We start from the raw sequence: 22,710 nt of genomic DNA, 5'->3' as shown, positions 1-22,710 counted from the left end.
ATCATGTGATTAAATCATTGGACTAATTGGTAGGCAAATGGTGTGTATAACAGTTGGGAAAGGAATAATAGATGTGGGATTCAAAGAAATATTGACCACAATTGATTTTTAGCCACACACATCTGGAAACCTTCATTTTCCAATACAATAGTTTTTCCAAATATAAATTTTAAAATAAATTCACTGCACAAAAATATTTCTCATCTTAAACTACTTCAAATTCAGTGAGGCCATTGTGAATTGGTGGAAAACAATCTAGCGAATAACTTGACCACAACAAGATCTCACACAAAAAAAAACAAGATAAATGCCTCAAATTTTGGAAAACTTTCTTACTTTCCTTCAAGCAACAGTAAAATATATTTAACATGCACGTAAATAGAAAACATAGACTTAACATTTCAAACAGATTTCTCTTTATCCAAAGCCCACACATTGCTCCTCTTCAATTCCTGTTGAAATTATGTCCTCAAGTTCCTTGAATCTATAGCCTAATTTAGAAGCAAGAGTACATTTAAATCTGGTGTTAAGAACAGCTTAACTTATTCATCATAGTATAATGGCTGTATTACTGGGCAATTCAACTAGTATCTGGAAGAAGTACTGAAAATCCAAAGACCCAATCTTATCACAATAATTTAATAGTCTGATATTATCTGAAAATAAAAGTAAGGAGAATCTCCCAAATTATTGTCATAGACCCATTGCTTTGCTAATGCTCAAGATGAAAAGACTATCCTTGCCTTGCTTGGCTTGAATGTGACCCAAACCTTTGCCTAACCTTTAACTACCTTCTTGTTCAATTGGACAAAAATATACCTTCAATAAATGTTTCTTTTATCAATGAGGATCTGACTTGCATTTCCTGATAAGATCATGAATGTGTTGGTTTTTTTTCAGTCAGCCACAGAGGCTTCTGGAGAACCTCTGCTGAGAAGATGACTCCTGCTCCAAAAAGTTCAGCTTCTTCTGTACTTTTCACATTTGTATTAGGTATGAAATATTTTAAAAGCTGCTCTCAATAATTTATTCCACTACCAGCATTAATGGTTTCTTCTACTCTTTAGGAAGTATATCAAAGCAGTTTATTATATGAATCTGGCAGCCCACCTCAGCGGCAGTCGAGCCGGTACTCTGGGCGGCGAGTACAACCTAAGGTCAGCAGCCCGTGCAGCAGCACTGGTCCCAACAGGCAAACCGGCGGGTAAACAGCAAGAGCAGCTTTAACGACACCAAAATGGCACTGCACAGCCAACAGACAGGGACAGCACGCAGGGAAGAATGGCATTGTTATGCAAGAAAGTACCCGCGCATGGGAAACCCGCTTTTGTTATGCATGTTGTGACGTCAGCCAAGGGGGACCATGGCAGGAACTGTGCAAGTATCAAAGTCAGGCCTGAGCCCTAATAAAACTCAGAGCTTAGCCTGACTACACTACATGTGTCTTCTTTAGAGTAGCGCAGTTACATGAAGAGAATTTGACAGCTCTTGGCCTGTACTCAATGGAATTTAGGAGAATATTGGTGGGATCTCATTGATAAATTTTGAAAGTTGAAAGGCATGGATGGAGTAGATGTAGAAAGATTTGTACCCTTGATGGGAGAGTCTAGGACAAAAGGACACAACTTCAGGATTGAAAGACATCCATTTAGAATAGAGATGCAGAGGAATTTCTTCAGCAAGAGGGTGGTAAATCTGTGGAATTTGTTGTCAAAGGCCATTGTGGAGATTAGGTCATTGGGTACATTTAAGGCAGAGATTGATGGGTTCTAGATCAGTCAGAGAAACAAAGGTTTTGGGGAGAAGGCCAGGCAGTGGGCCTGAGTGTGGAAATGGATCAGCCTTTGGTTAAATAGTGGGGCAAACTTGATAGACTGAATAGCCTATTTCTGCTCTTATATCTTATGGTCTTAATTAACATAAGCAGATACACAGAAGGTCACACAAAATCCATAGGAAGTAAAAGGCAATCAATGTTTCCGGCCTGAGCCTGTCATCAGGAATCTTCAATTAACATATCTGTTTTTGTAACTAAATTGCTGTACAAAAATATATCACAGTAAAATTAAAACTATTTTCTTAAGAGAGAGTAAAGTTAAAATCAAAGAAGTAACAGCACAAAATTAGGCCACTTAACATTGTTTTCACTGCCCATTTTAATAACTAGTTCATATTCATTCATCTTTAATTCTATCCTACAACATTGGAGGTATTGCAAAACTATACCTTATTGTTATCCTTTTACTAATCAAATTTATCCTTCATATTATAATCTTTGCACTATGTTTTCTGTCTCCATCACTAAATTGGGAATTCTTCATCTACCCAGTTGAAGTTGTCATCTGATTCTCTACTCGTCACAATTAACCTCACCTTCCCACAAGGCAGAACCTACATAATTCTATTCCCCTTCATCCAGTGAGTTATCACTGTTCAGCCTATGCAAAGCATCAGATTCTAGACTGATTGCTTTGTATATTACATAAAGTTGCTACATCTTCAAGATGGGCTGTTTCACACCTCTACCCAGCTTTGAGGTTGTCAATCTACCAAGGTTTTTCAATGTTTCTGTATGACCCTGACATTAAGAAAGCCAACTATCAAAAAATAACAATTCAAAGATTTTAATAACTAATTTGAAATAATTAAATTTTTAAAAGAACCAAAATAAATGTTTAGAAGTGAGCCTGCAAGCAGTGAGATGTGGGTATAACTCTCGCAGCATGACTCCTTATTACGTCAAAGAATTATGCCATTTGACCTTCCAAGTATATGCCAGCTCTCAAATCTGGTACAAGTCCTGAATTATAGTAATTTTTGGTGATAGAGATTAACAGAAAAGAGATTGCAGAACATCTGAGGCTAATTAAGAAACCTGAAGGAAGCATGGTATTTGAAAATACATTTACTGATCTTAGCCACGACCAAATTTCAGGTAACACTATATCCATGTCTTTACCACTTGACTCCTGACTTTTCCCTCCTCAGTTTTTTCTTTCAAAGTATTTGGCTGAAAGATATTCTGGCCTTTCCTCCCATCTCTCCAATCTTTGCAATGAGATCTTCAATAGTCAGTTGGAATCTCGTGGACATACTCTCTCTCTCAGATTAAGCTACAGTATTCTCAAATGGCTTCCACATCAAGTTCAAGTTCTTTATATAGAACATTTTTTCATCATGCATTGACCAAAATGCCGTACAGAAAAATGGATTAAGCCATTATAAATAGACCACAATTGCAGTGAATAGCACAACACTGTCGGAGGTAAGGAGAGTACAAAAGGTTTCAGATGTTAAATGCTAACGGCAAAAGGTGTGTTTTTAATCTGGATTTAAAGCAGTTGAGGGAGGTGGGTAGTTTAATGGTCAGGGGAATGCTGTTCCACAGTTTGGGGGCTACAACTACAAAGGCCCAGTCTCCCCTTTGTGTGCACTTCGTGCGTGGAACAGCCAAGTGTCCTGCGGTAGTTGAGCTGAGCAGCTTGGGAGCAGAGTAAAGCATAAGGAGATTGGAGATATGGTGGATGGGGTGGGGGGGCAATGTCATTGAAGGCCTTATATGGAAATAGCAGCAGTTTCAGTTTCGGCTTCAGCTTCACCAACACCTTCCGCACCACAATGTATCTCTAACATCAGTAGCGCTAGTTAGCTTTAAGCAATGAAAGCTCATTTTAATAAGTTCTACTTGTTAATGTAATTTCTCTCCCAGTCCTTGAGATGATAAACAACTGAAAAGTGAGAATGCAGCTACCTGATAAATGAAATCATTCCAATAATTTGGTATGTTCCCTGAATCAGAAATAATGGACAGTCTAAAGATGCATCCCTCTCCCTGCTCTCATTTCAGAGACTATCAGCTTTTGCCTCTGGTTTCTCCTTTTATTATCCTTTTGTAACTGTAGATTATACCAGACGACAATCTACACTGCACAGTTCTAATGAAGGGAAAAAAAATCCCGTTTTCACTTTTCTTTGGATTTATAATCCCTCACAGCAGACTGCAACCTTATGAATTTGCGAAACATTCCTGATATGTGAAGTTCAATATTGTGCATAATAGTTCAAGTGAAGTCTAATTAATATTTTATAATAACACAAGAAATATTACTAAAGGTAGTGCATGTGACCCTGTAGCCTGCACCATCTGCATCTGATCTGATCCAGATTTCGGTCCCAATTTATTCTCTGTTCTTGAGAATCCTTGATTCCTTGGTCTAAAAATCTATTTCAGTCCAATGACTCAGGCGACATATTACTTTCATGGTTATAGTCTGAAGCCTGAAGTTCATTGGAACTGGGTGAGAGGTTTACTAAAGAATTGTTGCTTGGCAAGCTATTGATTAGCATGGCCATGTTCACAACAAACAACATTCCTCAGCACCTGAGGCATAAGGTGTCAAGTGTTACTGAATGGCCTTTCTCACACTGCACCAGGGCAAAGTGCACAGAAGAAAGTAACAGGTAAATCTGGGCCTGAGGAGCAATCACAAGGGCAGGAAAGAAAAAATGAGCAGGAGAGAGGGGGCATAAAAATAAATTTAAAAATCAATCAAGGGTCAGATTGTGAAGTCGGCAGCGGGACAGCATGACAAGGTGATTAAGGTTGGTGGGTTGGTGATTTAAAACATGGTGAAAGCATCAAATGAAAGGAAGGATGTGGTGCCCCTTCCAGGGGCTCTTATTGACAGACACAATTGAGAAGAGCATTGCCTATTTTTCTTGTGTCCTGTACTAAACGAAGGTAGCATTAAATATTATGTTATTCCATGTGAATCTGACATGGAAATGCATCATTGATATATCAAATTTCTGGAGTGATACTCTTCAACCCAAATGTGGTAAAAGCAGACTTCCATTACATAAAACAGTTGACATATGCATGCACTGTCATAAAGCACAGAACAGGCTTTTTGGTGGCCCCACTCATCAATGTCACCAAGTTGGCATCAAGGCATTGTCTTCCCATTTGTTTGTATTTGGACGACATCCTTTTAACCCTTCAAATTCATATATCCATCCAAATTTGTTCATGCAGGGTCTAATGTTGTTTGCTATCTGTGTTAATCATTTGGGTGGGAGGAGGGGGAATGGTGTGATGGCGTAGGGAGAAGACGTGGAAAATGCCTCTCCTGACAGAATTAATTAATATCCGACTTTTTTTAAAATTTAAAGTATTACATAACTACAATTTTTCTAGAGGTCTCAAAAGATGGCTGCAAAAAAAATCTAGAACACAAACTGCAAAAAAAAATCGGCTGTAACTGAAGTTACTGTGATGGAAGAAACTGAGCCTACCCTGAAGACTCAACCTCCGATCCTGGTTCTTCTCCAGCCTCGATCTTTAAAGGCTCCACGGGTAAGAATCCAAACTCCAGCGCCACCTTCTCAAGGAGCTGGAGAAGATGGCGCTGGAGTACAGAAGAAAACTACAGAACTGACTGTAAAATCAACACGCATGCGTGGAACTTCGTGCATGCGCACTATGGAAGTGATCGAGTCAGAGTCTGCGGACCCAACTTCTTCTGCGATTGCAGGTCAAACAAGGGCTAAGCAGAAAGCCCGCCTGCAATTTCAACCATTGGCAACTTCCACAGAGGAGGAAGAAGAGAGTCAGGAGTGGAGGAGGAAAGCCTTGTGCCATAATTACAGGGAGAGGAATCAGAAGCAGAAGGAGGAGATCAATATATTCAAGGTAAAATGGCTGCATATTATGTTACCCCAAAACCTCTTGACCAACAGATTTTTGATAAGATCTTTGAAAGAAATGGATTGATTTAGTCAAAAAGTGGATGCAAATTTTGCTGAAGTGAAAGCTGATTTTTCTACCCAATTGGGAGCTATTAGAGAAGAAATTACTGTAATGAAGACAGACATGGCAAAGTGTATTAAAACTGTTGACAAAATTAAAATGAAAGTTCAAAAATGAAGATTTTCATGAATGTCATACGGAGGTAGATGAATGCAAAGATACAATTAATAAGATAGAAGATTCTTTTACGGTGTGGGAAATTCAGAAGAAAGATTTATTGCAAAAAGTTGACATGTTGGAAAATCAGAGTAGAAGAAACAATGTAAAAATTGTTGGTTTCCCTGAGGACTTTGAGGGCACTAAATCCAGAGCAGTTTTTTCAAAATTGGCTGCCTGAAATTTTGGGACCGGAGAATTTTCCAAATGGTTTGGAACTTGATAGAGCACAGAGAGCTCTAAGGAAAAAGCGTATCCGGGACAACTACTGTGCTCTATTTTGATAAAATCTTCATGTTACCAAGATAGAGAAATTATTTTGAAAATGGCAGTTCAAAAAGCCAGGGAACAACAACAACAAAGCCCTTTTAATGATCCACAATAATAAGAGTGTTCTTCTATGCAGATCTGACTAATGAAATTGTCAAAAGAAAAAAAAGAGTTCAATCTAGCAAAGTCAGTTTTATAGAAGAAGGGATATAGATTTGCTTTTCGATATCCAGCAGTTCTTAAAGTTTTTTATGGACAATTTCAAGTGCAATTTTTTGCTAATGAGTCTGCAGCTTTGGAATTTGGCAATTCATTGCCTAATATTAAGCAGAATTGAAGATAATGTTATTCATCTCAACAAATGGAAAGGGATCAAGAAAAATCGAAGAGAGGGATTCCTGCAGAAAGACTGCCGACTGAGGTTCAAGTCGAAATTGATGATGATCAAGTCAATAGAGACCTTGAAGAAGCTCATCACACTTGACCAATTGAAATTAAATGTTGATATTCTGTCCGGGGGAGGCAGATTTTCTTTTTTTCCCCACTTTCCTCTTCCGAGGCTTCATGCCACTAGTGGCGAGGGCCACTTCTCGTAATTAAGGGAGTTAGCGTTGGCCTAATCGGTGATTTTGGGGTTTTTATTTTTTATTTTTATTACTTTTTTTATTTTTGGGGTTTCTTACTTTCTTTGTAGGTGGAAGGTGGAGGAGGGAGAGTGTTAGAGGGGGGATGAGGGAGGTTGGGGGGTTTTTATTCAATTATATAATGTTTGTGTGAATATGTTATAATTAATGTTACATGATTTAAAATTATAAATAAGATATTCAAAAAAATTCATTTGGGTGTCAATGTAATAGACATGATTAGTAAATTTGCAGATAACACCAAATTTTCTGGTGTAGTGGATAGCAAGGCAGATTAATAAAGTTTACAACAAGATATAGATCAGTTGAAAAGGTGGGCTAAGGAGTGTAAAATGGAATTTTGCTCTGAGAAAGTGTAAGATGTTGCACTTTGGTGAGTCAAATCAATGGAAGACTTAGGTGGCAGGGCCCTGGAGAGTGTTGTAGAATAGAGAGTCCTAGGGGTACAGATGCATAGTTCCATGAAAGTGGCAACTCAGATGGACAGGGTCGTGAATAAGGCATTTGAGATATTTGCTTCCATTGGGCAGGGAATTGAGTACAAAAGTTGGTACCTCATGGTCCAGCTGTACAGGCATTGGCAAGGCTACAGTTGGAATACTATGATAAATTCTGGTTACCTGTTTATAAGAAGGATAAAAGGATAAGCTGGGAGGTGTGCAAAGAGATTCACTTGGATGTTTCTGAGATTGGAATCCTTGAGCTACGGGGGATGTTGGGTAGGCTAAGTCTTTATTCCCAGAATGTAGGAGGTTGAATGTGACCTTATTGATGCTTACAAAATCATGAGTGACATGAATAAACTAACTGCTCACAATATTTTCCCATGGTAGACAATTCTAGAATTGTCATAGGTGTAAAATGACATGAGAAAGTTTTAAGAAGGACCTGACAGGCAGCTTTTGCACTCAGAGGACAGCCTGTATCTGGAATGAGCAGCCAGAGAAAGCTATAGAAATGGGTACAATTACAAAATTTAAAAGGCATTTGGACAGATATATGGATAGAAGGACCTAGAAGTATGAGGACCAAATGCAGACAAATGCAACTAGCACAGGATGCCAACTTGACCACCATGGACAAGTTGGGCCAAAGGGCTTGTCCCATGCTGTGGGACTCGATGTCTCTTGAACACCACAATTGTACTTGCTGTTACATTTTATTGTGTAGTTCATTCCAGATACAGAACAACTCTGGTTGCCTCTTGGGAACGACTTAAATCCCTTCTCACCTGAACTCCAGTCCTCTCATTGTAGAATTGTCTATCCTTGGAAAAAGATTGTGGGCTTTCACTTTATCCAAGACTCTCATAATTTTATATACCTTCGTAAGGTTACCGCTCAACCTCTTCCACTCCAGAGAATAAAGATGTAGCCTATCCAAACTTAAGCCCTTCAGTCCAGGTAAGATCTAAATGAATTTCCACTCTACAACTTCCATCTTATTTATATCTTTCTTGTAGCTGGGTGACCAGGATTCCAATTATGGCCTCGTCAATGCCTTGTACAGCTGTATTATGAGGTCCCTACATTTTTGAACTCAATACCCTACCCAATGAAGACAAGTATGCCAAATGACTTCTTCACCACCCTGTCAACACAAGTCGCCAACTTCATGGAACTATGCACCAGTTCTCCCTTGTCCATCCTTTTTTGAATATTCTCCAGGGCTCTACCATTTACTGTGTAAATCCTCCCTGGTTTGGCTGACCAAAGTGCACACTGCTCAGATGTCAGAGTTAAATTCCATTTGCCATTCCTTGGTCTACCTTGCCAACTGATCTATATCCTGCAAATTTAAGTAGTCTTTCTCACTATTCAGTGCATGACACATTTTACATGACATCTGCAAATTTACTTATGCTAACTACATTGCCATCTAAATCATTAATATCGATACAAACAACAGTAGACACAGCAACAAACCCTACGGTGCACCATGAATCAAAGCCCTCCAATCAGAAAATCAACCCTCCATGACCCCTTCCACCAAGCCAGTTTTCAATCCATCAAAAGAAATGGCTCTATGTGTAAAGAATTCTAGGTCATATATCTATTTTAGTACCTTATAAACCCATGCTGCAGCCTGGATAATTCTTTGAACTTGTATCAGGAAGTGCCTCTGGTTTTCATAGACCTCAGCCTATTTCCATTCACGGTAAATTACTTCTGTTTCTTTTCTAAAATATATCAATTCACATTTACAGACATTGAATTCCATCCAACATATTTTGCTTTTAACCCTTTCTACATTTTGTACAATTTTCCAATCCTTTCATTTCTTTTGGTTTGCTGGAAAATTGACATCGAAATGGATTCCATTGGCAAAAGGATATATTCACTAAGTTTTGCCATCTTTTTAACCAAATAGAAAATTCAAATGTCAAAACAAGGTATATAATAAAGAAACAGCTAGTTTGAATAATTTAAAAGGCAGATGAATTAAATGAAAGACAAAACATCTCTGAACAATGCAGAATATTTGAAAGGGAGATGGAAAATGTTCAAATCATCACTTTCTAATGAGAAAAATTATTTTCCACTAAGTGCAACAGTTTTACAGATAAATGTAAAATAACATAAAATTAAAGGAAACAACATTGAACCAATGAAAGAAGAGGGGAAAAGGGAGAGAGATGGAAAGAGGGAAAGAAAGACTGGGAATGAGAAAGGCAGAATGATTTGCTTTTATGTGGCTAAAAATGCCCCAAATGCTGTACAGCTAACCAAGTATTTCTGCAGTATTCCAGTGAAGACCATATGAGTGCCGATATCTGCAAGCCAGCTTCTGCAAAGACAAATGTGATAATGGTTAAATAATATGATTTATTTATATTTCTTTCTTTGGCTTGGCTTCGCAGACGAAGTATATTTCTTTCTTTGGCTTGGCTTCGCGGACGAAGATTTATGGAGGGGGTAAAAAGTCCACGTCAGCTGCAGGCTCGTTTGTGGCTGACCAGTCCGATGCGGGACAGGCAGACACGATTGCAGCGGTTGCAAGGGAAAATTGGTTGGTTGGGGTTGGGTGTTGGGTTTTTCCTCCTTTGCCTTTTGTCAGTGAGGTGGGCTCTGCGGTCTTCTTCAAAGGAGGCTGCTGCCCGCCAAACTGTGAGGCGCCAAGATGCACGGTTTGAGGCGTTATCAGCCCACTGGCGGTGGTCAATGTGGCAGGCACCAAGAGATTTCTTTAGGCAGTCCTTGTACCTTTTCTTTGGTGCACCTCTGTCACGGTGGCCAGTGGAGAGCTCGCCATATAATACGATCTAGGGAAGGCGATGGTCCTCCATTCTGGAGACGTGACCCATCCAGCGCAGCTGGATCTTCAGCAGCGTGGACTCGATGCTGTCGACCTCTGCCATCTCGAGTACCTCGACGTTAGGGGTGTGAGCGCTCCAATGGATGTTGAGGATGGAGCGGAGACAACGCTGGTGGAAGCGTTCTAGGAGCCGTAGGTGGTGCCGGTAGAGGACCCATGATTCGGAGCCGAACAGGCTCCGCACCAACCCTCTTTTCAATCTTCTTCAGCATGATGCTGAACCAAGCCATGAAAGACCCCAACAATGAAGACGCTGTTTACATCCGGTACCGCACGGATGGCAGTCTCTTCAATCTGAGGCGCCTGCAAGCTCACACCAAGACACAAGAGAAACTTGTCCGTGAACTACTCTTTGCAGATGATGCCGCTTTAGTTGCCCATTCAGAGCCAGCTCTTCAGCGCTTGACGTCCTGCTTTGCGGAAACTGCCAAAATGTTTGGCCTGGAAGTCAGCCTGAAGAAAACTGAGGTCCTCCATCAGCCAGCTCCCCACCATGACTACCAGCCCCCCCACATCTCCATCGGGCACACAAAACTCAAAACGGTCAACCAGTTTACCTATCTCGGCTGCACCATTTCATCAGATGCAAGGATCGACAATGAGATAGACAACAGACTCGCCAAGGCAAATAGCGCCTTTGGAAGACTACACAAAAGAGTCTGGAAAAACAACCAACTGAAAAACCTCACAAAGATAAGCGTATACAGAGCCGTTGTCATACCCACATTTATTTATATAACCAAAAAATAAATAACAACCTAAATATTGGCAATAACTCATTTTGTTTCAAAATGTGCATGGGATCTTTCATGTTTGTCTGACAGAGCAGACATGGCCTTGATTTGATACCTTGCTTAAAAACTAGCACTTCTAACAAGACAGCACCCCCTTCCCTCACTCCTAGAGTTTTCTGTTTAAGTGTGACAAGCCAATAATTTTCCAAAATAGGAACCAGTAAAAATACAAGCTAAGCTCAATGCCACATAAAAGAAGATTATTAAAAGATTATTAATATCTAAGTAGTAAATAAAATTTATTGTAATACGTAGGGCAATAAAATTGCTGTATATGAATTCCCGGTTCCAGTAGTAAAAAGATAGCTATAGTGGTGAGCTCAGCTTATTGTGAAAAGTAAAAAGAAGTTGGATATGAGGACAGAACTATTAATAAAAGTAATTATTCAAAGTGGCATGGTACTAATAAAACGATCAAATTTCATACAGATTGACCCAGATTAGGTAGCTTACATTTGAGGATTCTAATGGGAAACAAGTGAAGCAAGAATAGAGACTGTGACTATATTTTTTCTAGAATTCTGAGGAAATGGATATTTTGCCAGAGGATTGGGAATTGCCTATTGTGGCTTCTCTCTTCAAGAAAGGAATCCAGGGATAAGCCAAAAAATTATGAACCAGTTAAACTTACTTCAATGGTAGTTAAACTACAAAAGTTTATATTACAGTATGAAATTACTGAATTCTTGCTGTAATATGATTTATTCAGGGCCAGTCATCATGGATTGCTGAAGGGGAGGTTTTACTTAACTCACTTAATTGAAGTCTTAAAAGAAAAAAGTTGGAAAGATAGGGAAAGTAAATCCAACAGAGTTAATGAATTTTCAAGAATTGTGTGAATAGATAGCACACAAGAAACGTTGTACATTGAATTCTATGGACTTGGATGTAAACACTGATGACAGACCTCCATTACAAATGAGGATTAGGAAGGAGACTTCAGCTTCCTGAAGGTTGACATGAATGAGTTAGAAGATAGGAAGGGAATAATGATGTCCTTGAGAGCCAGTCAACAGCTGAGAATATTACTCATGATTCTAGGAATATGCTGTCACTAATAATATTTACAAACTCATTCATAGCAAAGAATGCTGAAAAGTTGTGCAAGAGATTCAGCAACTTGATCATTGGATCATAACACATTTTGCTTGCCCAGTAAACTAATCCATCTCCGAAAATGATAATGGCAATGCCAACTTTACACATTTCATCCATTTTAGAGCTATCAGTTCCTCCCAGTTGTCCACACCTTCCCAAACAGTTTTGTGTTTAAGCAACTTTTTCCACTCTAAACTTCTCTATAAATTATACAAGCACATTTAATTTCTCATCTATATTAATTTATTTATTGCAAGGGAAGTTGGCATATGACGTCTCAGAGAGGAATACTCAGTTACAGCGAGAAAACAACAATATGTAGCTAGCTGCTACAAGCTATGGCTCTGTGGAGCCGAGAGCACAGAAGTTATAGCTGTATGCAGGTTAGCTCAGAAAGAACACACCTTTACCAGAAAGAATGACATGAACCCCAGTTGAATGTAGTTAGCACTGAGCTTTATTGGGCTCACAGCCCTGCTTTTATTCTCAAGCTGAGGGGCGTGGTCAAAGTCCCCTCAGCGAAGATTGGTGCATTTGCGATCCTCTTTCCTTGATAGGCCAGTTAGGAGGGCAGTGCTGCGGGCCTCGTGCAGTCTGCTGGATCGTTGCGTTCGTCCTTCATTTTGTGAGGCACCCTGAAAGGGGCTGCGAGGGGCCACCACAAATAGACGATATGTGTTCAAGAATTTATATGAACAGCAACATTGTTCTGAATTCGAGAACTCGTTTCACATAATTTCTAAATTTTTTTTGATAACCATCAGATTCCAAGTCCTGATACCTGCCGAATACATAGTATCACAGCAGTTAGTGCTGCTGCTTTGCAGCTCTGGGTACTAGTGTTTTAATCCTCACTTTTGGTGCTGAGGTGGATTTGAATGTTTTCCCACTGACCAATTGGACTAATTTCAAGATGGAAACTAATGTCTGGCACGTAAATTGTTATTGTTAAAGCATAATAGAGATATTTATATATCTTTAGAAGTATCAAAGCCAATGGGTCTACCAGGAAAATCTACTTACAATAAAACCCCTGGTATCTGGCATCTTTGGGGGTTGGTCGATGCCAGATAAGTGTATTCAGAATCAGAATCAGAATTTATTGGGATGAACGTGTCACAAAATATGCTATTTTGCAGAAGCGTCACAATGCAGACATTTATATAAACCACCTTCCAAAATAAATAAAGATAGTGCAGGAACTTGAGATGCTTGAGACTTACTCTTACCATACATAATTAATACACCTGCATTAAGAATAAACAGTTCGAAAGACAACAATACCTTCAGGCATTTTACTTTATTTTCAGTCACATTCTTTGAAAACATTTAACTGTCACTGCATTTGCAGGTTCCTCCCCCTCCAAGGAGCTGCCCAAAAGATGAACAATAAAATTAAAGATAATTAACCCCCTTCCCCCAAGTTTACAGATAAAACCTATAACTCTGGCAACTCTTAATAACCATATAATCATATACAGCACAGAACAGGCCAGTTCGGGCCTACTAGTCCATGGCAGAACAAATCTCCTCCCTCCTAGTCCCACTGACCAGCACCTGGTCCATACCCCTCCAATCCTCTCCCCTCCATGTAATTATCCAGTCTTTCCTTAAATGTAAATAACGTCCCTGCTTCAACCACCTCCGCCAGAAGCTTATTCCACATCCCAACCACCCTTTGCGTGAAGAAATTTCTCCTCATGTTCCCCTTATAATTTTCCCCCTTCAATCTCAAACCATGGCCTCTGGTTTGAATATCCCCTACTCTTAATTGAAAAAGCCTAACCACGTTGACTCTCTCTGTCCCTTTTAAAATCTTGAACACCTCCATCAAATCCCCCCTCAATCTTCTGCGCTCCAGAGAAAAAAGCCCCAGGCTGCTCAACCTTTATCTGTAACTCACACCCTGACATCCTGTCAACATTTTCGTGAACCTTCTCTGCTCTCTCTCTATTTTGTTTATATCCTTCCCATAATTTGGTGACCAAAACTGCACACAGTATTCCAGACTTGGCCTCACCAATGCTTTGTACAATTTCATCATAACATCCCAACTCTTGAATTCAATACTCCGATTTATGAAGGCCAATATTCCAAATGCCTTCTTCACCACTCTATCTACCTGAGTATTAACTTTGAGGGTACTATTTACCATAACTCCTAAATCCCTTTGTTGCTCTGCACTCCTCAATTGTCTACCATTCAATGTATATGACCTATTTAGATTTGCCTTTCCAAAATGCAACACTTCACACTTATCCGTATTAAATTCCATCAGCCATTTCTCAGCCCACTCCTCTAGCTTTCCTATATCTCTTTTTAAGCTATGGTAATCTTCCTCACTGTCCACAATACCACCAATCTTTGTATCATCCGCAAACTTACTTATTCAATTCACCACCCCTTCTTCCAGATCGTTAATATATATAACAAACAATAGTGGACCCAGGACCGATCCCTGAGGAACTCCACTAGTCACCGGCCACCAATTTAACAAACAATTTTCTACCACTACTCTCTGACACCTCCCACCCAACCATTGCTGAATCCATTTCACTACCTCCTTATTTATACCTAATGCCTCCACCTTTTTTCCTAACCTCCTGTGGGGAACTTTGTCAAAAGCTTTACTAAACTCTAAATAGACAACATCCACAGCCTTCCCTTCATCAATCTTTTTTGTAACCCCCTCGAAAACCTCTATAAAGTTTGTTAAGCATGATCTACCCCTGGCAAAACTATGCTGACTACTACCTATCAATCCCTGTTCTTCCAAATATTTGTAAATGTCATCCCTCAGAACATTTTTCATCAACTTACCCACCACAGACATCAGACTCACAGGTCTATAATTTCCAGGCTTACATTTGGACCCTTTCCTAAACAGCGGAACAACATGAGCCACCCTCCAATCCTCTGGCACTACCCTGTGACCAGTGACATCCTAAATATCTCTGTTAATGGCCCCACTATCTGTACACTAGTCTCCCTGAGTGTCCTTGGGAATACTTTGTCCGGACCCGGAGATTTATCCACCTTTATCTTTTTTAACACTGCCATCACTACCTCCTCAGTTATCCTTATATGATTCACTATTTTTCTTTACTTCAACTTGTACAATATTTTTTTCCCTAGTGAATACCGAGGAAAATAAATCATTTAAAATTTCCCCATCTCCTCTGACTTTTCACATAGCCTACCCTCCCTATCTACAAGCGGTCCAATTCTATCCCTCACTAATCTTTTACTTTTAATGTACCTATAGAAACCCTTTGGATTTATTCTTACTCTGCCTGCCAAAGCCTCTTCGTGCCTCTTTTTGGCCTTTCTAATTTCTTTCTGAAGATTTTTTTCTACACTCCTTGTAGTCCTCTCAATTTCTTAGCACCCTGCTGTTTATACCTCTTGTACACCTCACTCTTTCTTCTAACCAAATTTCTAATATTCCTCAAAAACCAAGGCTCCCTATGACTTCCAGCCTTTCCTTTGATCCTCACTGGGACATATCTACTCTCTACTCTCAAATTTTCTTCTTTGAATATTCTCCATTTTTCATTTACATCCTTTCCTGAAAAAATCATGTCCCACTCATTACTCCCCAAATCCATTCTTATTCCTTCAAAATTTGCTTTTCTCCAATCCAGAACCTCAACTTTAGGCCCTTCTTTGCTCTTCTCTAAAACTACCCTAAAACTAATAGAGTTGTGATCACTAGGCCCAATATGTTCTCCAACATTAACCTCAGACACCTGACCTATCTCGTTCCCTAACAGGAGATCCAGTATTACACCGTCCCGAGTTGGTTCCTCTATGTATTGATTAAGAAAACTATCTTGTACACATTTGACAAACTCTAGTCCATCCAGCCCTCTTACTGTATGGGTATCCCAATCAATGTGAGGGAAGTTAAAATCTCCCATGATCACTACCTTATGTTTATTACACCTATATGCTATCTCCTTACAAATTTGTTCTTCCAATTTTCTTGGCCCATTTGGTGGTCTATAATACAATCCTATTAGTGCCCTCATGCCACCCCTCAATTCCACCCAAACAGCCTCACTGTACGATCCCTCCAAACTATCCTGCCACCTCATGGTAGTAATGTCCTCCTTAACAAGCAGAGCAACTCCTCCCCCTTTTTTTTAACCCCCTGTTCTATCACATCTAAAACATTTGTATTCTGGAATATTTAGTTGCCAGTCCTGTCCCTCCTGTAACCAGGTCTCACTAATTGCCACAACATCATAATTCCAAGCGCCAATCCATGTTCTAAGCTCATCTACCTTGTTCACTATGCTTCTTGCATTAAAGTACATGCATCTCAGAGAATGACCCTCACATATATTCCCTTTTCTACCTTTTACCTTAACCTCCATCCTTCCTTTGTTATCTTTATCATTCTTAACTAGATGGCCATCTACCATAGACACTGCTTACAAACTCTGCTCCCCACCCCCCTGCCAAACTAGTTTAAACCCTCCCCCACAGCTCAAGCAAATCTGCTTGCCAGGATATTGGACCCCCTCCAATAGGGATAAGGAGACACTTTAAGAGAGTCACCCAAAAGGGGAGCAGAATCAACCAGCTCTTCATCCCAGGTGATGCCATTTCTGTTTCAAACAACTTTATTCAAACAGCTGCTCTGAGCAAAGCACGACCAAGACACTCCACTGGCTGAATATTTGCTCCCATCTTCACCAAAGATTTATGTGTTACTTCAGAAAACTGTGATGGGTTATATCATAATTTATATTATATATAAATATGTCTTTTAAAGAAATAGATTGTGGGAGTTTAGAGTAGGTCACTTCACAAACAGACATTAACACTTCACAAAAGAGATCTCATTTAAAATGCTCAAGTTGGACAGTCAGGCACCAGTGATTTTGCAAAGACAATGCTTTGCTGAAGAATTTCAAAAGCAGGTGCAAATGGAAGGGTCCGGTTCAAGAGGCTGATAAGACCTTTTAAAGATAGGGTCTGAAGCCTTGGGGGTCACGTGGTTTTACAAGCAGAGAAAGAGAAAAACAAGATTCTTTAGAGAGAGAGAGAATTCAGTTCTGCAGTGGCTTTTGAGTCTGCAACATGAAAAGAGGCAAGCTTGGTTGAAACCCTCATTTTGAAGACGGGTTGTGAGTTCTGAGTTCAGCCTGTTGAAAATCCCTTTTGGTCCTTACAAGAGGAAATGGCTGGCTAGAGTGTTTCACCTGAAATAAGGGAAACAAGAAGAACTCTGTGGTGACCTGGAAGAAGTGGTTATTTGGAAAACCCTGATGGGGCAAGTTTCATCTTCAAGATACTGAAGTGACTGATGAAAGTAAATCAGTTTGTGTGTGTCCAACAAGCAACAAATCTCTCTCTGAAACCATCAAGAACTTTCCTGAGTGGTAACCAATTATGTTTAAGCACCAGAGCTTGGTGAAAATTCATAAACATTAAATTCTGTTCACAGTATAAAATTTTACTGATACCGGTGAACTTGGAGGAGTGAGAAGTGAGAGTGGACTGTGAATCAAAGAACTTTCCTGAAAATATACACATTACTTACATGTGTGCTGAGAATTGGAAGGGAGTTAAGTTAATAGTAATAAGTTAAAGTTTGATCTTGTTTTTTGTTTAAAGAAAATTAAAAGTAACTTTTGTTTAAGTAACCATTTGTCTTGGTGAATTTCTATATCTGCTGGGTTTTGAGGTCATAACAGTACATTCATTTTTTACAATTTTAAACTTGCAATTTTACCTGTCATTTTATTCTTGTTTGTTTTGATTTTTTTATTTATTTTCCTTGATTTTTTTTTTCATTTTGCCAGTTGCTTGAATTCTAGATACCAGGGATTTTGCTGTATTTGCTAATAACTGAACATTGTCACCCATCATCGAGCCACAGTTCAAGAGTTCTACAGCAGCAAAAAAAAATCCATTAGGCCCATCTTGCCCATGCCAACCAAGCTAGTCCCATCTGCCTGTGTTCTGCCCATGTCCTTCTAAACTTCTCCTAACTATGTACCTGTCTAAATACCTTCTGAATGCTTGAATTTTGTCTGCCTTGACCACTTCCTCGTAGCTCGTTCTAAATACCAACCACCTTCTGTGTGAAGAAGATGCCCTCAAATTCTTTCGAAACTGTTCCCCTCTCACCTTAAATCTATGCCCGCTGGCTTTAGGTCTACCTACTCTGAGAAAAATGATGTCTTTACCTTATCTGCGTTCCTCATGATTTTATACACCTGATGATTTCCACCCTCCCCCCCCCCCCCCCACTCCTCAGCACCCTGTGTTCCAGCCTATCCAGCCTCTCCTTTATTCTTCCATTCCTTGTCCCATTTTCCCAGTTCATCTAAATCCTGCTGTGGTCTTAGATAACCTTCTCTACTGTCCATTGTACCCAATTCTGGTGTCATCTGCAAACTTACTAATAATAACTAGAGACACCCAGGAGACCACAGATGCTGAAATATGAAACTGAACACAATCTGCTGAAGGAACTCAGCGGGTCAAGCTGCATCAGTGGGAGAGAAAGAATGGTCAATGTTTTGAGCTGAAACTTTGTCGGGGCCCTTTTTTCTTTCTGTCTCCCATTGATGCTAATTGACCCACTAAGTGCTTCCAGCAGACTGTCTTTGAAACCATACTAACTATACTGTCATCCAAGTCATTGATATAAATAAATAACAGCAGTGGACCCAGAACTGATCCCTGTGGTACAAGCCTCCAAACTAAGTAACAACCCTCCACTACCACCCCTGACCCATACCACCAAGACCATTCTGCATCCAATTGACCAGCTCACCCTTTGTGATCTGACCTTCCAGGCCAGCTTATCATGTGGGACTTTGTCTTGCTGACAATGGTTACTGTCATGTCTCATTGGTCACCTCTTAAAAAAACTCAATTGAGTTCTTGCAAAATGATTTCCCACACACAAAACCATGCAAATGATCTCTTATCAGGCATTTCATTCCTCAGAATCCCATCCAGTAACTTACACGTGACTGACTTCAAGCTCTCTGGCATTCAATTCCCTTGATTCTCCTTGCAGCCTTTTTCTAAATAAAAACAAAAGTGGTCATCATCAGAATGGTCTGAGTCAGAATGGTAAGGTTTTGGTTCAAGAGGTTTTGGTGAGAAGACGATAAGGTGGTGGTGAAGGATGAAGTAAGTAATGGCCACCTTATTCAAGGAACAAGAATTATTCAGCTGGTGGGTATAGGTAAGGGCAGGTTTTATTTATCTTAGAAACAGGAAAGGTGTGACCGTATTAATGGGGTTGTATTATAGACCGCCTAATAGTCAGCAAGAATTTAAGGAGAAAATCTGTAGAGAGAAAGCAGTCAGCTGCAGGAAACATAGGGTTGTGTTAGGAGGAAATGTTAACTGTCCAGATATTGACTGGGACAATCATATTGTAGAAGGGTTGCATGGCTTGATGTTTGTCAAATGTCTTCCGCCAATTTTTTTAAAAGCAATATGTAGGCTAGAGAGAATACATACTGGATATCCTATTAGGGAACAAGACAGGACAGGTGACAGAACTATGTGTCGGGGAACATTTTGGGACCAGTGATCAAAATGCCATTAGTTTCAAGTTGAGATTATAGATTGGAGAAAGGCCAATTTTGAGGAAATGAGAAAGGATCTAGAATGTGTGGATTGGGATAAGTTATTTTCTGGCATGGATGTGCAAAGTAAGAGGGAGACGATCAAAGGTGAAATTTTAAGAGATACAGATTTTTTTATGTTCCTGTCAGGATTAAAAGCAAACTGGCATAGGGAACCTTGATTTTTAACGGATATTGGGGATCTGGTTTGAAGGAAGAGAGAGAGAAGTGTATAACAGGTATGGGCAACATGGAACAAATGAGGCACCTGAGGAGTATTAAAAAAAGCAAGAAAAACCTCAAGAAAGAAATCAGGAAGGCTAAAAGAAGACATGGGGTTGCTTTGGCCGACAATGTGAAGGAAAATATTAAGAGCAAAAGGACAAATTGGTCCCTTTGAAGATCAGAGTGGTTGGCTATCCATGGATCCAGAAGAGATGGGGGAGATCTTAAATGGGGTTTTTGCATCGGTATTTACTCAGGAAACAGTCACAGAGTCTGCAGAAGTAAGTAAAATATGCGGTGAGATCATGGAACCTATACATATTAAAGAAGAGGAAGTGCTTGCTGTTTTAAAGAAAATAGGGTTGGATAAATCCCCAGGGCCTGACAAGATATTCCCTTGGATCTTGAGGGAGATGTGTAGAAATTGCAGGGGCTCTGGCAGAAATGCCCTTAGCCATAGGTGTGATGCTGGAGGATTGGAGGGTAACTCATGTTGTTCCATTATTTAAAAAAGACTCCAAAGTAACCCTGGAAATTATAGGCCAGTGAGCTTGACATCAGTAGTAGGTAAATTATTAGAAGGAGTTCTAAGAGATTGAATATATAAGTATTTGGATAGCCAGGGACTAATTTTGGATAGTCAACATGGTTTTGTGAATAGTAGGTTGTGTTTAACCAATCTTATAGAGCTTTTAGAGGAGGTTACAAGGAAAGTCGATGAAGGAAAGACTGTGGATGTTGTCTACATGGACTTTAGTAAGGCCTTTGACAAGGTTCCATATAGAAGGTTAGTAAGGAAGATTCATCCGCTGAGTATTCATGGTGAGGTAGTAAACAGGATTCAACATTGGCCATACAGGAGAACGCAGAGAGTAGTAGTGAATGTTTGCTTCCCAGACTGGATGCCTATGACTTGTGGTGTGCCTCAGGGATCGGTCCTGAGATCATTGTTGTTTGTCATCTGCATCAATGATCTGGATGATAATGTGGTAAATTGGATCAGCAGATTTTCAGATGACACAAAGATTGGAGACGCTATGGACAGTGAAGAAGGCTTTCAAAGTTTGCAGAGGGATCTGGACCCACTGGAAAATTGACTAAAAAATGGCAGATGAAACTTAATGCAGACAAGTGTGAGGTGTTGCATTTTGGAAGGACATACCAAGAAATGACATACACAGTAAATGGTATGGCACTGAGGAGTGCAGAAGAACAGAGGGATCTTGGAATACAGATATATAGGGCTGTAAAGAGACATTTCAGCATATTGGCTTTCATAATTCAAATTAATGAGTATAGCAGTTGGGATTTTATGGTAAAGTTGTATAAGACATTGGCCAAATATGAGGCCAAATTTGGAGTATTGTGTGAAGTTTAGTCTCCTAACGACAGGAACGATATCAATAAGATTGAAAGAGTGCAGAGAAGATTTACTAGGATAATGTCCGGACTTTAGAAACAAAATTATAGGGAAAGGTTAAAATGGTTTGGACTTTATTCCCAGAAGCGTAAAAGAATGAGGGAAGATTTAATGGAAGTATTTAAAATTATGAGGGGAACAGACAGCAAATGTAGGTAGCCTTTTTCAACTGAGGGTAGTTGAGAGATAAACCACAGGGCATGGGTTAAGGGTGAAAGGGGAAAGGTTTAGGGAAAACATTAGGGGGAATATCTTCACACAGAGAGTGTTGGAAGCATGGAACAAGCTGCCAGCAGAAGTAGTGAATGCGGGCTCAATTTTAACATTTAAGAAGAATTTAGACAGGTTCGTTGATGGGAGGGGATGGAGGGCTATGGTCTAGACGCACATCAGTGGGACAAGGCAGAATAATACTTCAGCACAGACTAGAAGGGCCAAAGGGCCTGTTTCTATGCTGTAATGTTCGAGGTTCTAATTCAAATGTTAGGAGCTAAAAGAGAAGAGAGATTTCTGTCCAAATGGCAGCATACAATAACATTTAAATAAAGGTTTGGTTTAGGTCCATTTTCACTATGAGCACTAGGAAGATAAGGAACTGCATAATATTTTTAATTTACAGATATGGATATTGGAATAAAATATGAGATTAAATGACATGACCTGCAACAAAACCAAATCTGGTGCAGTAGGAGACAGCAAAGCCTCACTCCCAGATGAGCTCAATGGCTTCTTCGCTTGATTTGACCAACAGAACAAACACTGTGCACCACAATCTCCCTTGATGATCCTCTCCTGTCAATATCGAAAGATGACATGTAGGCTGCTTCAAGAAAGCGACATACCAAAAAATCCAGAGATCTTTCTTCTAAGTAATATAAGAAATAAAGAACTTCGACTCGATTTGGATGGAGCACAAATAAGATTTATTATGATAGCCTTAGCTGTAGCAAAAAAATGTATTATGTCAACCTGGAAATTAGAAGATAGCCTGAGAATACAGCAATGGTACATAGAAATGAATAAATGTATTCCATTGGAAAAAATAACATATAATTTAAGAAATAACATCACAGTATTCAAACAAATTTGGGAACCGTACATGGAACGCAATAGAGAAGTCCTACCACGGACCTCAACTGCCTAAAATGACAGAAGAAGAAGAAGACGAAATGAACTGACCCAGTATGTAAAAGTAGAAGACACAAATTTCTTGTTTATTTTCATTGTGTGATGACATTGTTTAACGGGTTTAATGTATCATATAGGTTGAACGTTGAGTGAGTGGGGGGGGGGTGAGGGAGGGAGGGAAGGGAGGGGGGAAAAGGGGAGAAAATGACACTGTGTATATTCAAGAGGGAAATGTCTGTGTGTATTTTGG

At 39.7% G+C, this 22,710-nt stretch overlaps 1 long non-coding RNA gene across 2 annotated transcripts in view; it reads right to left on the bottom strand.

Annotated features, from left to right (window-relative positions):
• Window positions 1–427: 427 nt before the first annotated feature.
• The window catches only part of LOC138760475 (uncharacterized), a 49,096-nt gene continuing 26,813 nt past the window's right edge, over window positions 428–22,710 (bottom strand). Inside the window, exons 4-5 of one of the 2 annotated variants that reach the window (XR_011355632.1) lie at window positions 8,944–9,058; window positions 428–491 (exon numbers count right to left, since the gene is read on the bottom strand). This is a non-coding gene — a long non-coding RNA (uncharacterized lncRNA). Of the gene's footprint in view, window positions 492–8,943; window positions 9,059–17,901; window positions 17,987–19,075; window positions 19,136–22,710 lie in introns of those variants that run through there. The other variant, XR_011355634.1, reaches the window with a different exon arrangement.

This window comes from Narcine bancroftii, chromosome 4, assembly GCF_036971445.1.
Source record: "Narcine bancroftii isolate sNarBan1 chromosome 4, sNarBan1.hap1, whole genome shotgun sequence".
Lineage (NCBI taxonomy): Eukaryota > Metazoa > Chordata > Chondrichthyes > Torpediniformes > Narcinidae > Narcine > Narcine bancroftii.
The sequence above is the reverse complement of the archived record's forward strand: the minus strand, read 5'-3'. Positions and strand labels throughout refer to the sequence as shown.